At 45.9% G+C, this 21,731-nt stretch overlaps 2 long non-coding RNA genes across 12 annotated transcripts in view; one reads left to right on the forward strand and one right to left on the reverse strand.

Annotated features, from left to right (window-relative positions):
* Positions 1-21,731, reverse strand: part of LOC141096282 (uncharacterized) — a 352,604-nt gene that overhangs the window by 176,379 nt on the left and 154,494 nt on the right. The gene's annotated exons all lie outside the window — the stretch shown is intronic.
* Positions 11,095-12,275, forward strand: LOC141095436 (uncharacterized). The gene is made up of 3 exons (XR_012233384.1): positions 11,095-11,200; positions 11,889-11,964; positions 12,189-12,275. It is a non-coding gene; the product is annotated as an uncharacterized lncRNA (long non-coding RNA).

A 21,731-nucleotide genomic window follows, 5' to 3' on the forward strand; every position in this document is an offset into this window, starting at 1 on the left:
GTGCAATCCATACTGGGCCTAACACCGTCTGAGCCTGCCTCATGCTGTATAGACATATATTTTGAATGTGTACGCTATCCATACATGTTATCCAGGGATACGGTACCCTTTCTAACCTTTGTGCAATCACGTGCAATCCATACTGGGCCTAACACCGTCTGAGCCTGCCTCATGCTGTATAGACATATATTTTGAATGTGTACGCTATCCATACATGTTATCCGGGGATACGGTACCCTTTCTAACCTTTGTGCAATCACGTGCAATCCATACTGGGCCTAACACCGTCTGAGCCTGCCTCCTGTGACATATATTTTGAATGTGTACGCTATCCATACATGTTATCTGGGGATACGGTACCCTTTCTCACCTTTGTGCAATCACGTGTAATCCATACTGGGCGTGAGAACGGCTGGCGAGCTGTTAAGCAAGCTACAGCACCTGTCCAGACAAGTACAGGGATTCCCTAGCGAGGAGACTTATTTGATTGTTTTCAATGTTGGGACAGCAATTTTTGGGGAGCACTATACTCTGGAGAATGATAGATGGGGCCCACCATACACTGGAACATTCCAAAGGTGGACATCAGACACTGGAGCAGCATTTACAGGGCCCATTATACACTAGAGCACTAGAAATGGGGCCCATTATGTTTGGAGCATTATTTGGCCCATAAGACAGTGGAGCTTCATCCATGGGGACCAACATATACTGTAGCATTATGTGGAGCTCATCATATACTGTTTCAAACATTATATGGGACCAATGATTCTGTATGGAGAAATAGATGGGCCTCGTCATGAGATGTAAAAAGTGAGGTATTTTTCATTGGACTATACCGCTATTTCTCTGCCGTATCGGAGCATGATGAGTTGTGGTATGTGTTAAAGGGGCGCTCTTTCGCCCAGGGCACATGAAAACCTGGAGCCAGCCCTCCCCCCCCACAGTTTGTAGCCAAATAACCCCCATTTTTCAGTGCGTAACTTGTATTATGAAGTTAATTAAGGTTGACAAGCTTAAGAAAGAAGAATTGATGCTTTTGGCATTCAAATGGGCACTGTAGGTGTGTTTCCTGTCCTCCTCTCACTGCCGACTTTTATTCCCCATTGACTTACATTGGGTTTCGTGTTTCGGGACGACCCCGACTTTTCCCTATAATCGGACGATCTTGCTCGACCCGACTTTTGGAAAAGTCGGGTTTCACGAAACGAAACGCGACCCTAAAAAACCAAAAGTCGCTCAACTCTAATCGCTACATCGATGATATTTTTTGCATTTGGCTGGGAGACCTCAACAGTCTTCTAACATTTTTCAGCACGCTCAATGGCATCAGACAGGAACTTAAGTTCACACTCTCCCACAACATCCATGAGATAACGTTTCTAGACACCAAAGTCCTTAAGGACCCTCAGGGTAGACTCACCACGGACATCTACCCCAAACCCACCGATTGCAATAATCTTCTCTCATACAACGGTTGTCATCCCAAATCCACCAGAAACAGTCTCCCTCGGTCCCAGTTCAAAAGAGTTACCAGAATTGTCTCTAACCCCTCAGTTAGAGACTCTAGGCTACAAGAAATGTCCAGCAAATTTTCATCCAGGAATTACCCATCCACACTTCTTGCTTCTGAAATGACTAGAGCACTTGCAGATATGGTTCAGTCTTCTACTACTTCACAAAAAACATCTAGACTCCCTTTTGGTCATCATCCATCTATGCAAAGAGTACATAACCTAATTCACAAACATTGGCCCTTACTGACTATGACTTACCCCAACATCACCATCTTTAGATATCCACCACTGATGTGTTTGAGAAGGCCCCAAAGTATCAAAGTATCAAGGATAAACTAGTCAGGGCCGACATGGTAGGTCACAATGAAGCACCCACAAGGACCTTGACAGGTCATAAGAGAACAGGTACCTTTCCCTGTCTCAATTGTATGAGTTGCTCCAATGTCATCAAGCATAGGTCCCAACCCTCCCGATTCCCGTGGGACAGTCCCGATTTTGGGGCCGTATCCCGCCGTCCCGACCGAGAAGCTATCTATCCCGCAATCGCGGTGTATGCAGTGGCATAGCGTGGGGGGGGCGGTCCGCGTGTGGGGGTGGCGCGGCAGCAGCAATTCCTCTCCTCTGTGGGAGAACTCATTTCCGCCCAGTCTCCCTGGCTGTGGATGGTGCAGCAGTGCTGGAGGTCTCCTAATTCCTCCAGTTATGGGGGTGGCTGGGATTGCTGTAGACCAGCCCAGTCTGATGTGTATACACTGGATCCAGGGCAGGGTTTGCTCCATGCGCCTCTCACTCATGCTGGATGTGCCCGGGACAGGAGCTGTACAGCCTGGGAACCAAGTCCTCTGCCAGGTTGATGCCCACTCCTGCCCTGCAAGTAAGCTGCCCCTCTGCTGTGCAGGGGGCACTGTGTGGGTGAGGGGCTATAGAGTGCCAGGAAGATATGCTGCAGGGATCTGTGCCCCGGGCATGGGGGGAGAGCAGGGCAGCCCTGCTAATCCTATTAGTATGTGCAACTAGTGGAAAACTCATGAAATTTTTTTTTTTTTTTTTATTATTAATGGAAATAACTGCTTCACCAGGCTGCATGTCCTCTGTGTGTGTGATCCCTGCCAAGAGGTTCTGCAGCAGCTGCTCAGAGCTGATAATAGTGATGTGGTTATGCACAGATATAGGTTGGGTTTGTCATATAACTGCATGCTGTACAAGCAGTGAAGCAATTGCATTGTAAGCACTTTCCCATTCCACATCTTGTAGCCCAGTTTAGGGGCCTGAATTTTCCGTACCCTTACGACTGATTTTCTTACACCTCTTGTGCATGTCGTACAGCTGGCAGGTGACACAACTAGTGTTGAGCATTCCGATACCGCATGTATCGGGTATCGGCCGATATTAGCGGTATCGGAATTCCGATACTTAGTTCCGATACTTTTGTCATATCGGATTCCGGAATCGGAATCGGAAGTTCCCATCATGCTATGAGCCTGCTTGCTTTGATTAAGCCAATGGGAATCCTCCGAAGTGTGGGCACATCCTGTTAGGCATGTAGGCATGTTAACTATTGGCATGGCTGTGATTGGCTGCCGAAATGATGTCATGATGCACTATAAAAGCCACCGCAGCCGCCATTTCTGGTCACTCTGCTGTGAATTCAGTTAGGGACAGGCTGCTGTAGAAGACTGTGAGGGACAGTTAGAAATAGCGATTCCACCAAACATCTAGTGCTTTACCCAGGCTACATAAACCACCACTGTAGCCTTCTTTGCCCTAGCAGCAGTGTTCACAGCTGTCTGCAAGGGCTGTGTGAGTGCAGCTCACGCTGTGGAGTGGGTCCTGCAGCCACGTCAGGCTGTAGGCCACCCAGTGTGATCACTGCTGCCTCATACATCTTTTATTTTTTGAGCTGCATTTTTTACATAATTTCAATCTAGTGTGCTTCCATCCGTATCCATATACGTTGGTTGCAAACACTAGTAGTAGACAGCGGAGCCTTTCTACAGCCTTTCAGTGCTAGTGTCCACTTTGCTGCACTGTTCACGGCTGTCTGAGAGGTCTCTGACTGTGTGTGAGTGCAGCTCACGCTGAGTAGTGTGTCCTGCAGCTACGTCTGGCTGTAGGACGCTCAGCGTGCGTCAGTGCCTCACACATATTTTTATTTGAGTGCAGCTCATTTTTTCTTCTATTAGTGTGCATCCATCCGTCTCCATCTACGGTGGTTGCAAACACTATATAGGAGTACACAGCGGAGCCTTTCTGCAGCCTGTCAGTGCCAGTGCCCACTTAGCTGCACTGTTGACGGCTGTCTGAGAGGCCTCTGACTGTGTGTGAGTGCAGCTCACGCTGAGTAGAGTGTCCTGCAGCTACGTCTGGTTGCAGGACGCTCAACGTGCGTCACTGCCTCACACATATTTGTCTTTGAGTGCAGCTCATTTTTTCTTCTCCTATTAGTGTGCATCCATCCGTATCCATCAACATTGGTTGGTTGCAAACACTATATAGGAGTAGATAGAGGAGCCTTTTTTTCTGGCTTGTGCCCTGCCGGCGCAGCCAGATTAGTATTACCCAATTTTTTTGGAGCCTCATCTTTTGCATTGTAGGTTACCTGCCTGCATTGTAATAGCTCCAAAAAGTTGGTGATACTATCAGTTTCAATTCTTTGTTCACATACTTTGAGTTTGTTTCCAACAAAGAAACCACAAAAAAAGTTCACCAAACACTACATTTGGAACTTGTGTAGGCCACATCAGCTACTATTAAAGTCTAGTCCACACACACACACTTCATAAAATTAGTGTTTCTTGTACCTGTAACCAGCTGTTCAGGAATAAGCACACTAAGGCCCCCCTTTGTACTTTTTTGCCTATCTTAAGCAGTCTTGCAAGATGAAGAAGGCAGGGAGTAAGGCGCGTGGGCGTGGAGTTTCAGCAGGGAGAGGACGTGGGGATTCTGAAGGGAGAGGACGTGGGGATTCTACAGGTAGAGGACGTGGGGATTCTGGGCCTGCTGCGGGCACCAGTGGATCAGCATCCCCCAGTTTTAGCAGGCAACAGTCCTTTATGCGCAGCTTTGTAGGACCTCAACGTACCCCACTGCTGCGGGAGGAACAAATTGAAGCCGTTGTCGGATGGATGGCAGCTAACGCATCGACTTCAATTACTTCCGCATCCTCTCAGGGTCAGAGCACTGAAGAGCAACCATCTGTCTCTTCACCACCTGCCAAAGTGCCCAGGCAGTCAGAGAGACATGGACAGGAGCCATCACAGTCTCTACTTCTGTTCTCGGAATCTGTTGGCTTGGAAAGAGGGGGCCAGCCAAGCAGCATTCCTGAATGTGAAGAAGAGGGAGTATGCAGTGATGCGCAACTTCTTTGTCCCTCTGAATCTGAAGAGGCGAGTGGGCCAGTGCCTATGGTCAGCACACCTCAGTACGCATCAGATGATGACGAGACTCAGTTGCCACTTTCTGGTGCGTACGGTGCTGGCGAGACAACCCCGGAGAAGCAGCTGTTTGAAGAGGGGAGGGAAGATGATGAGGTCCTTGACCCATCATGGCGTGAGCAACAGGAAGGTGGTGGGAGCAGCTCGGAGGAAGAGATTCCCCTACCGGCCAAAACAGGAGGCAGAGGGAGGGGGAAGACTTGGTTGCCTGTACCCTCCACTTCGGCACCCGTTAGGAGCATTCCTCCTTCCAAAGGCAAACCGGGCGCTCACAAGAGTTGCAGTGCGTGGTCCTTTTTTGACACAGTTGCAGATGACATTTGCTTTGTCAAATGCAAGCTGTGTCATCAGAGAGTCAAAAGAGGGAGAAATGTCAGCAACCTCAATACCACAAATATGTGGAAACATGTGCGCACCAAGCACGAGTTGGAGTTGCAGAGACACCCTGAAGACGTAGGCCAACGTACAGCACCACCTACCACCTCTTCAGTTCGTGTTGGGCCCTCTTCCTCCAGCTCACACACTGCTGGTTCGGCTTCCTCACAGGATCGCCAAGGAAGAACCTCTGCCACTGTTGTCCGGAGACCCTGTCAGATTACACCCATAGCAGCACGTTCCCATCCATCACAGCCATCGGTAGCACAGGCATGGGATAAAAGGCGCCCTTACTCGGCAAACCATCCCCGATCACAGTCTCTGAATGCTGGCATTGCCAAACTTCTGGCAGTTGAAATGCTGTCATTCAGGCTGGTGGACACTGACACCTTCCGGGACTTAATGGCATTGGCAGTCCCCCAATACAACGTGCCCAGCCGCTTTTATTTCAGCAGGCGAGCCGTCCCTGCCCTGCAGAAACATGTTGAGGGCAAAATAAAACATGCGCTACTAAACGCCGTTAGTAGCAAGGTCCACCTGACCACCGATGCGTGGACCAGTAACCATGGACAGGGACGATACCTTTCCCTCACTGCCCACTGGGTCAATGTTGTGGAGCCGGGTACGGATCTGGAGAGTGGCGCTGTACGTGTTCTTCCAACGCCACGGATTGCAGGACTCCAGTCTGTACACATAGACTCCTCCTCCTACTCAAGTTCCTCAGAAACAGCAGAGCAGGAGCCTGTTACGACCGATATGAGCACAGCCGTGGCCAAACGTCAACAGGCTGTACTCAAATTAATTTCTTTGGGGAATCGAAGCCACACAGCGCAGGAGCTCTGGAATGCTATCAAGCTGGAGAGCGATGTGTGGTTTGGGCCAGCGAATCTCCAGCCGGGCTTGGTAGTGTGTGACAATGGCCGAAATCTGGTGGCAGCTCTTGGCCTAGGCAACCTCACACACATCCCATGTCTGGCACATGTTCTTAACTTGGTCGTGCAGAGCTTTCTGAGGGACTATCCGGATCTTGCTGCACTGTTGCACAAGGTCCGCATAGAGTGCGCTCACTTGCGACGTTCCAGCACGGCAAGATCGCGCCTCGCTGCTCTGCAGCGACGATTTGGCCTTCCGGAACATCGCATCATATGTGACCTACCCACCCGGTGGAATTCAACGTTACATATGTTGGAGCGGTTGTGTGAGCAGCAGGCAGCAGTCATGGAGTACCAGCTGCATTAGGCGCAAACAAGTCGCACTGTGCGCCGTTCACACTTCAGCACCATTGAGTGGGCCTCTATGAAGGACATCTGCCTCGTTTTGCGTGCCTTCGATGAATCCACGCGGATGGCGAGTGCAGATCATTATGGGAATGTGGACAGAGCAGGCGACGTTGCCGGACACACATCAGGGGATTAACTGACCGGACTGAACACCTGTAACACAGGAACAAGTGTGGATTGTGCAGACGCCACTTCGGAGCTGTAACTGGCGGGGTTGGAGGACAGGGGAAATACGAAAATCAGTGAAGCCACAGGCCTAAGTGGAGCTTGGTTCAAATTAGTAGTCTACAACCGATCTTAAAATTTCTTCAATGCAGCCTCAGCCTGCTCCGTGCTAGTCCCTGGGCTTCAACACAGCCAGTTGTTGCTCGGAAGTGCCGTCTTCACAGAGTAAAACACTAGCTCCTGTGTTTGTGGGGTTCAGTAACGTCAGCTGTTCCCCTGCTGTTTTGATGGCAATCTGTCCTGCTGCCTCCCAATTGACAGCACATCAGGCCTCAGCCTGCTAAGTGCTTGTCCTGGGCTCCAACATCGCCAGTTGCTGCTCATAACTGACTTTGGCATGGGTACTCCCTCCTGCCCAGCTTGGTTCCAGCCCTGCCTGCTGTTTCCGGGAAGTGTCAATGTCAGTTTGCCACCCCAAGTTGCCATGTCGTGTTGCGGTTGGGTTAGCCGAGGCTAGGGTGCCAGCAGTTTAGGTGCTTCCTATGTGGACTGTGGGTTCTGGTAAGAAAGACTTGTTCCATAGTGCCAGTAGGACAAGCACCCCCTGTAGGACTGTGTGATTCGGTAACTGCGGCCAGCTTGCGGCATGCCAACTTTGCTTTTCAGGGGTAACTTCTGATACCCCTCCGGGTTCCAGCACCGTCAGCTGGTTCTCGTCAGAGCCTTTGGCCTAGGTGCCTCCATCTCGGTATCCGAGTTCCGGCAACGTCTGCTGGTCCTTGGTAGTGCTTTGTAGCACAGGTACCTCCTGCTTAGTAACCGGGTTCCAGCACCGTCAGCTGGTCCTCGGTTGTGCCATTGGCTCTTATTCCTTCTGCTGCCCCTCCGGGTGCCAGCACTGTCAGCTGGTCCTCGCTATTTCCATTTGCTCTTGCAGCTTATGCTACCCCTCCGGGTTCCAGCACCGTCAGCTGGTTCTCGTCAGAGCCTTTGGCCTAGGTGCCTCCATCTCGGTATCCGAGTTCCGGCAACGTCTGCTGGTCCTTGGTAGTGCTTTGTAGCACAGGTACCTCCTGCTTAGTAACCGGGTTCCAGCACCGTCAGCTGGTCCTCGGTAGTGCCATTGGCTCTTGTTCCTTCTGCTGCCCCTCCGGGTGCCAGTACCGTCAGCTGGTTCAAGAGGACAAAGAACAGGAAGACAACCACCAAGATGCAGAACAACAAGAGAGAGAAGACAAAGAAGCATAAAAAAAACAAAGCAGAAGAACATTAAGCATAAGACTAATACTCTGAGCAAATGATATTATCTTATTTATAAGCAGAAGAAGACTAAGCAGTGTATGGGGGTGAGTCCGTTCCTCCTCGTGGTGCCCCTGGAAAAGGCCTGCTGCTGCAGGCCAAACTGAACGCGGACAAATCCTGTTGTAAATCTTTTGTGACAGGCAGAACGGAAGGTGTAAACTTCTAACTTTTCTAGATAACAACTACAGGAATGCCTGACACAAACAAGAATATGATGAAGAAGAATAGGAAGAAGATGAAGAAGTTGAATATGTAGAATAATAATTGTTGAATAAGAAGAATATGAAGAATGTAAGAAAAGGAAGAAGAAGAAGAAGAATTTAAAAAAGGAAGAAGAAGAAGAATGTAAAAAAAGGAATAAGAAGAAGAATGTAAAAAAAGGAATAAGAAGAAGAATGTAAAAAAAGGAAGTAGAAGAATGTAAAAAAAGGAAGAAGAAGAAGAATGTAAAAAAAGGAATAAGAAGAAGAATGTAAAAAAAGGAATAAGAAGAAGAATGTAAAAAAAGGAATAAGAAGAAGAATGTAAAAAAAGGAATAAGAAGAAGAATGTAAAAAAAGGAAGAAGAAGAAGAAGAAGAATGTAAAAAAAGGAAGTAGAAGAATGTAAAAAAAGGAAGAAGAAGAAGAAGAATGTAAAAAAAGGAATAAGAAGAAGAAGAAGGTAAAAAAAGGAAGAAGAATAAGAAAGAAGAAGAAAGAAGAAAGAAGAAGAAGACATACATGTCTGGCAAAATATAAATGAGGCTAACATAGTCAATATCTTTGTAACTCCTAACATCTTTAAAAAAAAAGTTTAATTCCTGCTATTCCATTTGATTGGGCTAAACCTCTATGGCTTTAATGTCTCCTCCAACTCCCACAATACATTCTACATTATTCTTAGTTGTTTTTCTTCATGTAGAATTAACCTACAAGGAAAGAAAGGGTTTTTTTTTAATTCCGATATTTTGGCCCCATTGACTTGCATTGGTTCCCGGTATCGGAATCGGCGATACCGATACTTTTTTTTTTAAGATCGGCCGATCCATTCCGATCCGATATTTTCAAGTATCGGCTGGTATCGCTCAACTCTAGACACAACTGCTGAGAACTGAGGGGAAAAAAGAAAGATTGCCAGGGAATTGCTCACAATGCAATTGCTTGATATATATAGTAGGACCCAATGCAAAAAAAATTGCCTTATTATGTGACAATGAGTCAGTTATGCCAAATGACAAACTTGGCTCTGCTACATCTGTAAGTAAGCTGAATTTAAGCAAAAGCATTATAAATGCAGAATGGTCAAATTGCTGGATGAGCTTCCTGGATGCCCTGGTGCCGGTGTTTGCGCTGTCGCGCTATTGCGCACCAGGACGTACAGCAACGCGACCATCAGGTTTTGGATTTATTTTTTTCTTCTGTGATATTTTATTGGATTGTTTCATTGCAGACAGGGTTTCGCTGTTAATCCACCTTTACTGGGAACCGCCAGATATTTGTGGTATTACTACACAAACATCTTTAATCCACAGCTCTTGCTAATACATGGGGGTTCTGGGCAGGTGACCCCCTCGCAATGATGGGTATACAGGGTTTATCTTCATGAGACATTTATTTTGGTTTCCTTTCTGTGATAGTGTCATGGTTGGCACTTGCTATGTGGTGGGGGCCCTCTGTGTGACTGTTTGATGGGGGCCCTCTGTGTGGCACTGTTTGGTTGGGACCCTCTGTGTGGTGCTGTTTGGTGGGGCCCCCAGCCCCTTAGGGATTATCAGCGACCAAAGGGGCGGCAAATTTTGCGACCGCCCCAGGCGCCACAAACCGTTGCTACGCCACTGGGTGTATGCACTCTGCGCCGCACATCACGTTCCACCGGAAGTGACGTGCTGTAAGCTGACCGCTGGAAATGACTGCTGACCTCATTTCCGGAGGTCAGCTTATAACATGTCACCTCAGGAGGAGGTAATCGTTCGGGTCTCCGCAGGAGGACAGAGATGCGGCGGCGGGGCATCAGCACTCCATACAGCGCTCCATTTTTTTCTGTTTAGAATTATTATTTATGAAACAGTATGATCAGCAGTGCTAAATGGGTGCGGTTGGGGCGTGGATATGGGCGTGACTACTAAAATGGGTATGGATAGGGGCGTGGCCTAAAATTTGCCACGACGCGTGTAGCGCACTGCAGCCTTTGTCCCTATTTGCCTTCTTCAAAAGTTGGGAGGTATGCATCAAGGGCAATGAGGTTGCCCATCCACGTACGGGCAAAGCTTACCCCATCAGAGAATTCCTCACATGTGAATTGAGCTTTGTGGTATACCTCATTAAGTGTCCCTGTGGTTTGCTCTATGTGGGCGAGACCACTCAAGCAGTTAGAGATCGTATCTCTAGCCACAAATCGACCATCAGATGTGGGAAGGTTTGGCTGCCATTACCGGCTCATTTTAAGGAGGCCAAATACAACGTATCTCAACTGAGATTTCAAATAATTGAGAAAGTACCGAGACCCAAGAGAGGGGGTAACCGTATCCGCCTGCTCAAACAATGTGAGACATTTTGGATATATACTCTAGACACTTTGCACCCCAGAGGTCTCAACCGTGAGATAGATTGGATAATGTATTTTTTTCCCTAGACCCATTGAATTCTTGTTCTTGTCGATTTATCCATAGAAATTCCCTGGCTGTAAGACCATTTTTTCATTATCGAGGTGTTTGTTTCAATTTTTTTACGTACTTTTTTATCTCTCCCACCCCTCATTCTCCATTTCCTCCATTTTCTCTCCTTTTTTCAGTTTGGACTCCTACTTACAATTTATTTGATTTGCATTTATCTAATCTTTGTCAGTATAAGTTTTATATTGCATATTCACCCTGTATTCATGGCAATATTGTATGCATATGTGCATGATGTCGTTCATTCCACATCTATCTATGCCCAGCCCCCGTTCTCCATTACAGGCTGATTTCACATAAGGCTTGTTGCTGAGCGACGCTGCCTCTGCAGTCCGCGCAGATGCCGGTGTCCTTCAGTATTTCCGGTCATGTGACCGGCTGGAGCTCTGTTTTAAGAGCGCTCCCTTTCAAACAGAACTCAGTCACCGCTGGGACACAGAAGTGTCTGCACCCTCCACTGCGCCACCAATGAATGTAAGTAATACTGCTCAGCACTACCACAATATAGTGCTTTTTGCTCTCCCATGGAAGCTGTTTAACTCTTATCACCACTCATGTTTATCCAGCAAGCCCATACTCAATGGAGAGCGGTTCCTCCTGAACCCACTGCATACACTGGGCATTGACTCTAAGGGGCCCGTTACACATAGCGATATCGCTAGCAATATCGCTGTGACATCACTGATTTCGCTTATACTTACCTCCAACCGGCTCCCCTGCTGGTTATCGCTGGTCGCGCGAGAACGTCCTGGACCATTTCTCATTGGGCGCTTCCTGCTGGCTCCGACAAGCGACGCGTGGACTCAGGCGGGAGGATGTCAGGATCGCCGCGTCTGACAGGTAAGTAGCAACCCCCGACCACTGCGACCACTTAGCGATGCACCAGCGATCCTTATCGTTGTCGGGATCGCTGGTGCATCGCTAAGTGTAACGGTACCCTAAACTGGTATTTATAGCCATTGTTTGGGCAACTACTACCTCCATCCTCCACGTCTTGGCTTTGTAGATCTCATTTGACAGTATGATTCTCCCATTTGCTACGTGCTGCACACTAATGTTCTATTTTTATTACTCCACTGTTGTACATATAAGCACCTTCAGATCTATAAGCCTTTTCAGCCAACATTATTACGGTTAATGCTTCCTTCTCTATCATCTACAGGACCCAATAGGCTCTGACATATCATATTGCGGTGACACTACTTACCTGGTTTTCCCGTGCTACTTTTTTGAAAAGGGTATGCCTCTTTTTTCATTTCTTGTTGTAACAACACCTCTGTACCTTGAACATGTCCGCCATTCTTTAACCCTTTCTCCATGTTTTGTGGATACCTCTCTCTGGAGATATTTCCCAATACAGTTGCTTTTAAATCAACCTACATTTTGGAGATGTTTATTGTAAATATTGTATATATTTCTCTATGGTTTTTCTTATTGTTGTTTTTCCTTTTTTTTTTTCCAGCGACTAGATGATAAAGGCCAATGATTGGCCGAAACGTCGTTTAAATTGTCGCTTCACCTATCAGCAATAAACTCACCTGAAGCATTATTTTTCTTGTACGTGTGCAGTGATTTTCTCTGAACTTTTGCACTCTGTTCACAGCACTGTTGCAGGTCATCCTTGTAGAGTCCCACCCACGTTATCGACAGTATGACGGATATTAGTAAAAGTAAAGGGAATCTTTCACCAGGTTTTTGTAATGTAATCTGAAAAAGCACAATGTAGGCGAAGAAAGCCTGATTCCAGAGATGTATCACTCACTTGGCTGCTTCCTGTAGCTTTGATGCAATCACAGTTTTATCTGCTGCAGATCTACCAGTTCACTGAATGTGAGGCCTTGCTTAACCACGCCCACAACACTGATTGGTTGCTTTCTGTATCCACTTTGCATAGACAGAAAGCTACCAATCAGTATTGGGGGCGTGGTTGGACTACCTGGCAGCAAGTTTACTAGTCCTCAAGAGATAATTTCCTGCTTATAAAATAGTGATTTTATTGAAACTACAGAAAATAGCCCAGCAAGTGATACATCACCGAAATCAGGGTCTCTGTCTCTACATCATGCTACTGGCAAAGACCTGGTGTCAGATATCTTTCAAGGTCACAAGAAGACTTACAATACTCAGTATTACAGTCTGACATATCCCAGAAGGTTTTTTTTTTGTTTTCTTTGCTAGTGAAGAACATTTTGCTGAGCATATTTCACATTTTCTAATATATTTTTTCTAAATACAATGGGGAGGAAATAAAACATTTGCCTTCAGAATATATACGCAGTGCTGCATTCTCAATTTATTTCCAGTATATATTACAAAGCAGAGGCAGATCCCTGGTGCCTGGAGCTGTACTGCCACTAATGTAGGGTTCATTGCTTGTGACCCACAAATAATTCTGGTTTTCTTTTCCTACCACCATCATGTTACTGGAAGGTGAGACCTTCATATATCTAATTGCATTATTACTTCCCATTGCTTTTACTGTTTTTACGTATACAGAATATCTGTCAAATTTTGATATTTAAAATATAATAAATAAGTCTATTAAATAATTAATGGCAGGACATCACTGTATGGAGGGGGATCTGGATTTGTCCTCTCGTGAGAATAAACATCAACAATCAGACTGTACAATTTAGATAATTACAGTGATGAGATGATTATAGCGTTTTATTGTTTTCAGATAAAGTACAACTGACAAATAATATGAGGCCACAGACTTATAGTTACACCACCACTGAATTACAGCGCTGATTCTTTTTTTTTATTGAAATACCTTTAACTTTTTGTTCCTGTTGACTGCCAGAAAATTCAAAATTTCCGTAGCTTGTTCCTTAAAGAGGTTGTTCACTACTTGGACAACCCCTTCTCATTCCTCATGTTTGACTCTGTTAAAATAATAAAGCTTAGGCCGGGGTCACACATGCAAGAAACTCGGACGAGTCTCACATCTTAATACCCGGCACTCGGGAGCGGAGAGTCCGGCTGCATGTATTTCTATGCAGCCGCACGCTCCTCTCCCGAGTACCACGGGCAGTGCCAGGCAACATTAGTGTTGTGTTTTGTTTTTATTATTCATCAGTTGCCATGGGTTTACCGTGACAGAGGAGCCAGAAGACCACAGGGTCTGATTTCTCTGACTCCTGCACTGTTTAGAAGCACTTCACCTTCATATTAAACTGTGTAAATTTCTTTATGCAGTTCAGAGGTTAATCTGCACAGCTGAGAGCTCCTGGAAGCTTTCCTGCATTAAGGCTCTCAGCTGTGCACTGTTAGCCTTTCCCATCTCCTATATAAACCAGGCCCTGGCTAGCACTCATTGTCAGAGTAGCTTATGCTGCATGGCTGGGAGGTTGTTGATGGTTATTGGAGTAGGCGTTTGGTGGATTTATCTGTGACTGTTGCTAGATTTTGAGTGTTTGATAATTCCCTTTTTTCTGTACTTCGGTTTAACCTCAGCCTTCTGTTGTTTATGTGTGCATATGTGCATGATTGGTATTTTCCTTTATCCATGTTCATATTACCTTGTTAGTCTGGTTGGTGTATTATGGTACACTACTACTCCTCTTCTCTGGGTGGGGGAAGTGTACAGACTGAGGGCAAATTCAGGAGCTAAGGTAAGGTACATGGCCCCGGCATCTTCACCATCAGAAGTAATCTGGGGTACAGGATGAGCTGTTGTGCCTCTAGCATTAGGGACAAGGAATGAGCCCCTTGTCCTGGGACACCCGAGAACAAAGTCATGACATCAGTATTGTATTATTAGGTCAATATGTGGTGGTAAAATGTGGTCTGGTCATGGGGTAACAGCATTTCTCCCTTGTACATGGTATTATTTGGTCACTACCTGGTGGTAAAATGTGACCAGGCCATGGTGGGTCACCCTCCCAGGGCTGTGGGGTACTCTGTACTGGGCCGGTCTTTCGGATGGGAATGTCACAGCAGCGGTGACCCAGTCCGTGGCCCTGGGCGCCCAAGTAAAAGGGGGATTGAATGGTGTTTGTAGTGGAAATGAATAGTTCGTGACGCCACCTGTGGTGTTCGGCAATGAAGATGTAAGCCGACGCTGCAGACAGATCCTCTGGGACAGATGGTGTGGTGCAGCAGAGATGTTATAGCCCTCCACAGGCAGGGTTGTAGTCTCAGGGCAGAGTAGGTGAAGTGACACGTAGATGGTGTAGTGTCAGGTGCAAGAGATGTAGCAGTGTGGGGCAGGTTGGTGCCGGAATAAGTGGAGGACACCAGGGCATGTAGTTCCAAAGCTTTACTCACAGTCTGTTGTACAAACAGGTGCCTGCCTCCGTGCCGTGTCCTCCGGGTCAGGGACTCAGTCAACCCCCAGGCCAGATAGAATACTCCCTTCCAACACTCTGCTAATATGTGCCTTTCTGAACGTCTCCTCTTATAGTGCCTTTGAGTGAAGTACTCCTAGTACTGAGTTACACTGGAGTTCCTCCTGTCAGATGTTCTTATGAACCCTACTTGTACAGCAGACAGCTGTAGCCTGCTTCGGGGACTTATTGCTACTAAGTCCCGGCTCACTATCCAGTTGCTGTTGTGCCCCCAAGTCTTGTGTGGGAATAAAGTGGTCACTACTTCTATTCCTCCGGTGTCTGCTGCAGGACCATTAGTATCCATACAACCTCGGGGACCGGGCCCCGGCCTTGCGCTTAGAACTTCTAGGAAGGGTTCTCTTCTAACCCACGTCCCCTGTTCTCTTTTACTCCTCACGTTCCTTACTAATCCTTTCTTTCTATGGAGAATCAGGCTTTCAGTCTTTGTTGCTCTCTCTCTCTCCCGTGCCAGCAGAACCAGGTCACTGGGATCTGCTGCAGCACTTCCATCCATCTATCCCTCTCTCCGGGGATGATCTTCTCTCCAGCTCTCCAACCAACTGACTAACTGTTGTCCTAAACTCTTCCCGCTCCTTGTAATGTAAACTAACTTCACCCACCTCCCAGCACGTTTCGTGTTCCAAGCAGGGAGCCACCAATGGGTGCTTTGCTATACTCCAAGCAGGGAGCCGCCGAAGGTGCTTTGCTACACTACTTTGTGGTGTGGGGTGCAGGTGTTGGAGTGTGGCCAGGAGTCTCCACCTTACCTGGATGGTGGGATAACACACCTCAGGAGGAGGTGCAGTACCTCTGTGGCGACTGAGCCTCAGGGGCGCCACAATGGTATGATGATATTTGACTCTTGTATGTGGTATTACTGATCATTTTAAATAATGTATGTGACATATTACCTAAAAGAAAAATGAATAAAAATATACCTAAAAAAGAGTATTCGATATTTTAAAGATTTTAGATTAGGGCCCGGCCAAAAGAGTCTACCTTGTTATGGTGGCAGGCTTAAATGAATCTTTTGGCAAAAATAAATGCTGATGGCTATATATGTGATCTGGTGTTCGATGGGAAAATGTTAATTTCCAGTGGTGCAGGAAGTGGTGCAGAAGTGGAGTTTGCCAGTATGGGGCCCTGAAATTCCTGGTGGCAGCCCTACGTGGGAGGCTTCATCCAGCATGACCGGCCGGAAAGCTATGCATTGATAGCACCAGGAACCTTGGCCATGCTAGCAGCCTGAACAGCTACTGCGGTAACATCCACAGCTGAGGTTGGACGCTCAAAAGCTGACAACCTGCCCTCCAGCTGCTGGATGTATCACTGTAGTCGCTGTTCGTCTGCCATTACTACCAGACCCTGGCGCTATTTTAATGTTAAGGCTGGTGGAACGCACCAAATAATATAAATATGGTAATAAGGTGCGTTCGCAGCCCAGGGTCCACCGTGCAGAGATGTTAACTGCTGCTCGGTAATGGCGGACACTAAATGGCGGTATCGCACTGGACACGAGGGTTAAACACCACCCCGTCTCCAAGACTTTACACGTGCTGTGCCAATTCTTTGTAATGCACTTCCTAGGTCAATACGATTAGTCCCCAATCCCCACAATTTTAAGCGTGCCCTGAAAACGTATTTATTCAGACTGGCCTATCGCCTCAACACATTAACCTAATCTATCCCTGTGTGGCAGAGCCAAAAGTTTTACCATAACCAGGTTCCCCGCATCATGTTCCCACATGCTTTATGCCTCCATTAGCCCTCTGTGTCTGTACTGTTACACACTTAACATTATGGCTGGTTCATACAATCAGGGCAACTGTTACCACCCACCTTTCGTGTCTCCCCTTTTTTCCTCATAGACTGTAAGCTTGCGAGCAGGGCCCTCATTCCTCTTGGTATCTGTTATAATCTATGTGATTATTGTTATGCTGTAACGTCTATTGTCTGTACAAATCCCCTCTGAAATGTAAAGTGCTGCGGAATATGTCGGCGCTATAGAAACAAAACTTATTATTATATTATAAGTGCAAAGTGCACAGTGGCGTACAGGCAAGCCACTACTAGGCGCTGAAGCTAGTCCCTGACTCTTCCTCCTACCTGCACTATCAGCCTAGGCAATAACTGGCAAGGCTGATCAACACATGCGTACCAGGGGTAGGGGTCTCATAATGAGTCATTCACCAGAGACATTCATATGTGCATACAACACTCACGCCACATGGTCTATACTAGCGCACGGCCTTGCGATCCTTTTATAACCGCAGCCTTCCAGGATCTTGCTGATGGTCCAATCCGAGCTGCTTGAGGACCTGAGCATGTGACTTCTGATCAACAATAGGCATGCTCAGATGGAGAAAAGCAGGACTTAGTCCCAGGAGCTTCTGCTCGCTGCTCACCAATGCTGGATGCTACAGCTGAACCTGAGGTGGCAGAAGCAACCAGATGCATAGCATTAGCCTAAACAAGATGCTGGGACCGACGTCTCCGCTGAGCAGGAACCCCTGTGGCTGAAGAAAAATGGGATACCACAGAGGACATGGCCTGAGACTCCCCCTGTACATTATCAGAGTCTACATCCCCCCTCCACCAAAAATGCCATTCCAAGATCGCAGTTCCAAAGGGTATCTAGAATTGTGTCTGATAATACCACCCGTTCTGAGCACCTCAATGAGATATCCAGAAGATTTGCAGAAAGGTGCTACCGTCCTTTTATACTCCATGAAGCAAGGTCCCAAAGAATATCCCCACAGAACAGATCTACCTACCGTATCCAGTTTGTCCACTCTTTTCATCGCTTCTCTTATATCCTCCATAAATCCATTAGGAAAAACTGGCATCTTCTCTCCACCGCCCATCCTGACATTCCAGAATTCTAACATCCATTTCTACCATGTTTTCAGAGAGCACCAAATCTCAGGGACAGTCTAGTTAAAGCCGATATAGGCACCAGACTTAACAAATCTCAACGCTTTCTACAAAGACCCAAGACCGGCACTTTTCCCTGTCTTCACTGTATGCAGTGCAGTAATGTCCTCAAAAGGTAACAAGTCCCACCATCCTCTTACTGGGAAAAGTTTCCCAATACATGAGTTCTTCACTTGTGACACCTAATTGGTCATATACCTCATAAAATGCCCGTGCGGACGACTAAATGTTGGCGAGACTACCCAGGCAATTTGTGATAGGATATCTAAACATAAATCCACTATACGGTGTAAAAACCTTTTGCTCCCCATTCCTTTCCATTTTACCAGTTTTGGTCACAACATCTCTCAGCTACAATTCCAGGTTATTGAACATGTCCCACAACCCAGACGAGGTGGCAATAGGATCACCATCCTTAAATGCCGTGAAGCATTTTCGATACACACCTTGGAAACACTCAAACCCAAAGGCCTGAATCGTGATTATAATTTACTATCTTTTGTATAATACCATGTTTTCAGGTTTCTCCATACCAGGATAATGATGACGACTATATCTGTATGTATGATGACTAATTTTTGTCTCTTTCTCCTTAGAGTCACTTATACTGATATGGTCTGCACTTATGGCTCTTTTCGGACTGCACTCCATCTTACACTGTGTGTCTCCCTGGAGAACCTCACTACTACCATCCATGTCCATTCTATGTATCCTTATCGGATGTTTTTCTTATTTCCTCATATGCATTATTGTCCACTATACCACTTATATATATGGTATATTTCCTCCCCACATAATGTAAACAAACCTCCCATTGCAGTCTTACACTCCTAATGCCACAATGGCCCCTAGTTTTACCCCTATACTCCTCGCATTCTCCTCTCCCATACCGCTAATAAAGATCACATATAAACCCCTTTCATTTTAGTTTAATGCTCCCTTATTGCGGTGAAACGCACACTTGATTATGATGGAGCGCATGGAACATCTTATTTCCGCTGACGTCATCATCTAGTTCTCGCCCATTGGCCCTACCTCTGTGCTCGTCAGGGCTTTAGTCCCGCTCATTCTTCACTTATCCTAGCGCGCTGCTGTCCCCTCTGACAAGCGGTGGAAATCCGCGTCCAGGAGGACCAGGCTCACGCTCTCCCTGCCATGTGTTAAGGTAATTCCTCTAACTACCGCACAGTAGTGTTCACTACTATTTGCACCTAGCATAACTTACCGCAAGCTAACAGCATCTCATATGGCATTTGCCTTACAGATTCATCTGCCTCTTAGCAGTACATGAACTTTTGGTATGTATCAGGCAATGACACTATTTTCCCTGCCTCAATCTCTACACCTCTAACAGTGTCACCCATCTTCCCTGAAGGCTTCATAGGACATTTACAAGACGCCCTCCATTAACTACATTTAATATTTAGCACGGTACGTCCTAATCTTCTATCCTCCTAATCTGACCATTTCAGTAATATTTTTGGTCTCTGAAATTAAGTTGTATGCTATGTACTGTTTATACCATTATGACCAGAATTTATTCTCTGTATAGACCATTTGTGTTTGTTTATTTTTTCACTTGATGACGGTCTAAACTGACCGAAACGTTTTCTGGCACTACAATAAATTGTTCCACTAAGCACTAGGTTGAGTGCCAGGTTTTCATTTTATCATATATGGTTTGGGAACCTACCTCGGCACCATTACAGTTGAGCACACGGTGTTTTCTCCTAGACGTATCCCCCTGTGCAGTGGCGGGAACTCGACGCCTAACACATGGTGTAGTTATCCACTAAAATGGGAGTAAAAGGAGGGGGAATCTATGGATTTTCTTAAATTAAGCTCACCTGACTCGCAAATTCCCCCTTTGTCAAGTCTGGAGCAATGCTTGAATATTATTGCTCAGTAGTAGTTGTCTGTTGCTTTTAAAGAAGTCCATATCTTCCCTTAATTCGCAAACTTAGTTGTCAAAATCAGAAGACAGAAAAAGAACCAAGGAAATAAGTACTATCAAACCAAACCATTCAGTTACAATTGGATGCCTGGAAATAGGAGACTTGTTTGGGATTGGTTAAGTCTTCTTTGGTTACATGGATGGTGAGAACGTGCTCAGAAATATGGTGCAATGTCCTGCAATTTTTTGAAAATAGGGAAGAAAAAAATGTACTCGTCACGCTAAGTTTTCTTGGGATCACAAGAACAACTTCTTTTGGTGGTTAGAAATGTTGGGGTGTCAAACTGACCCTGAATAGGGTCTAAGTTTAATTTTTACTAAGGAGTCTCCATTTAATGTTTCTTCTTGAAACTGAACTGGATTTTAAGTAAATCTCATACATATTCTAGTAATATTGCTGAGGGACATCTAAACAAATTGTGTAAAAAAAAAAATATATATACAAATACTAGGCCATTTTAAAAGAACACATTATATCTTTTATATTGTTCCACTTTCAGCATTGGTACTATTGGTTAATGAAACATTTTATTAGCTCTTGATCCAAATGGTGGGGCACCACATTGTGTCTTTTGGTGGCATTGAGAATCATGCACCAAGGCATCAAGGTTAAGGTTAACCGGTGACTTTACAGATCATACTTGGCCTGGCAAGTTTGTAGAAGAATGGAAAGTAATGCAAATTGGATCCACATTACTTTCCTTTGCTTAGAAGAAGTTATGTTCTTACTATTTTGGGAACGTTGAGCTGGTGGGGCAGAGATATGCTTCCAAGTAAGTAGTGAAGACTTCCGCTGAAAATTCCTTAGAAGCAAAGTACAGATAATAGAAAATGGCATCCATAAGAACAAAGAAGCCAAAACAGTCTCTTGGTAGGAGAAAACATATGACAGACCTAGAGGCTGCTTCAAAGCTGCTGTCATTACAGCGTCTGCCAAACAGCCAGATGCTCCCGCTATGAAATATTGTGTGTGACTTGGCAGAGTCCCTAAAGTGAGTGCATTTCAGACTGAACAGAAGGACTGGTTTAATATAATATGGTTAGGTATATGGTCACCTCATCATGAAGGATTTGAGAGTACGTTTTTACAGATATATCTGCAGGATGTCACAATATCATCCGCTCTTTGTCTGTACTACAACAATGTCTCTCGCTTTCGTTATTTTACGTACGCCATCTATTTCTCTTTGGTACAGTACCTGCGATCCCATGCTTTCAAAGCTTCCCAGGGGCATCTTGCTGTAATATGTAAAGTTGTTATCGAGAGCCGACTTGTAAGAAGTAAACTGAGCTGAGGAGCCTATAAATAAAGATGCCTTCAGTTCTTATCAGGTTGCCTTTATCAGGTACTGTGGTTCTGCCTCAGGATCCTTTAGGGAATATGCTTATAATTAGAGTTAGCTATAGGCTTATGTCTTTATTTGCAGACTTAGTTTTCTAAAAAGCTTCATTGGCAAGCATAGCGTAGAGGGTACAGGGGTAAACAGTTGCGACCTGTCCTCCTGATGCCTAAGTGGCTCAAGGACCTATCTATTACATAAGAATCCGAAATGACTTAGGTTTAGCCATGCTATTTTGGAACCTCCTTACATGGTATAATCCTTGTTTCTACCACTTTGCTAATAAATGGTGTGACAGGGTCACTGGTGCCATACGTGAGGGGAGATGTGTCGCAAAGGTGGCTTTCCTGCGTGATGTGAAAGCCATAAGTGTTTTCTCCAGCATGATATGTGCTGAGAGCAATCCAGTCGCTATATGGGCCTAGCTTTCATGGTGGGTAGGTCAG

This window comes from Dendrobates tinctorius, unplaced genomic scaffold (assembly GCF_039654945.1).
Source record: "Dendrobates tinctorius isolate UK_male_01 unplaced genomic scaffold, ASM3965494v1 ptg000009l, whole genome shotgun sequence".
Lineage (NCBI taxonomy): Eukaryota > Metazoa > Chordata > Amphibia > Anura > Dendrobatidae > Dendrobates > Dendrobates tinctorius.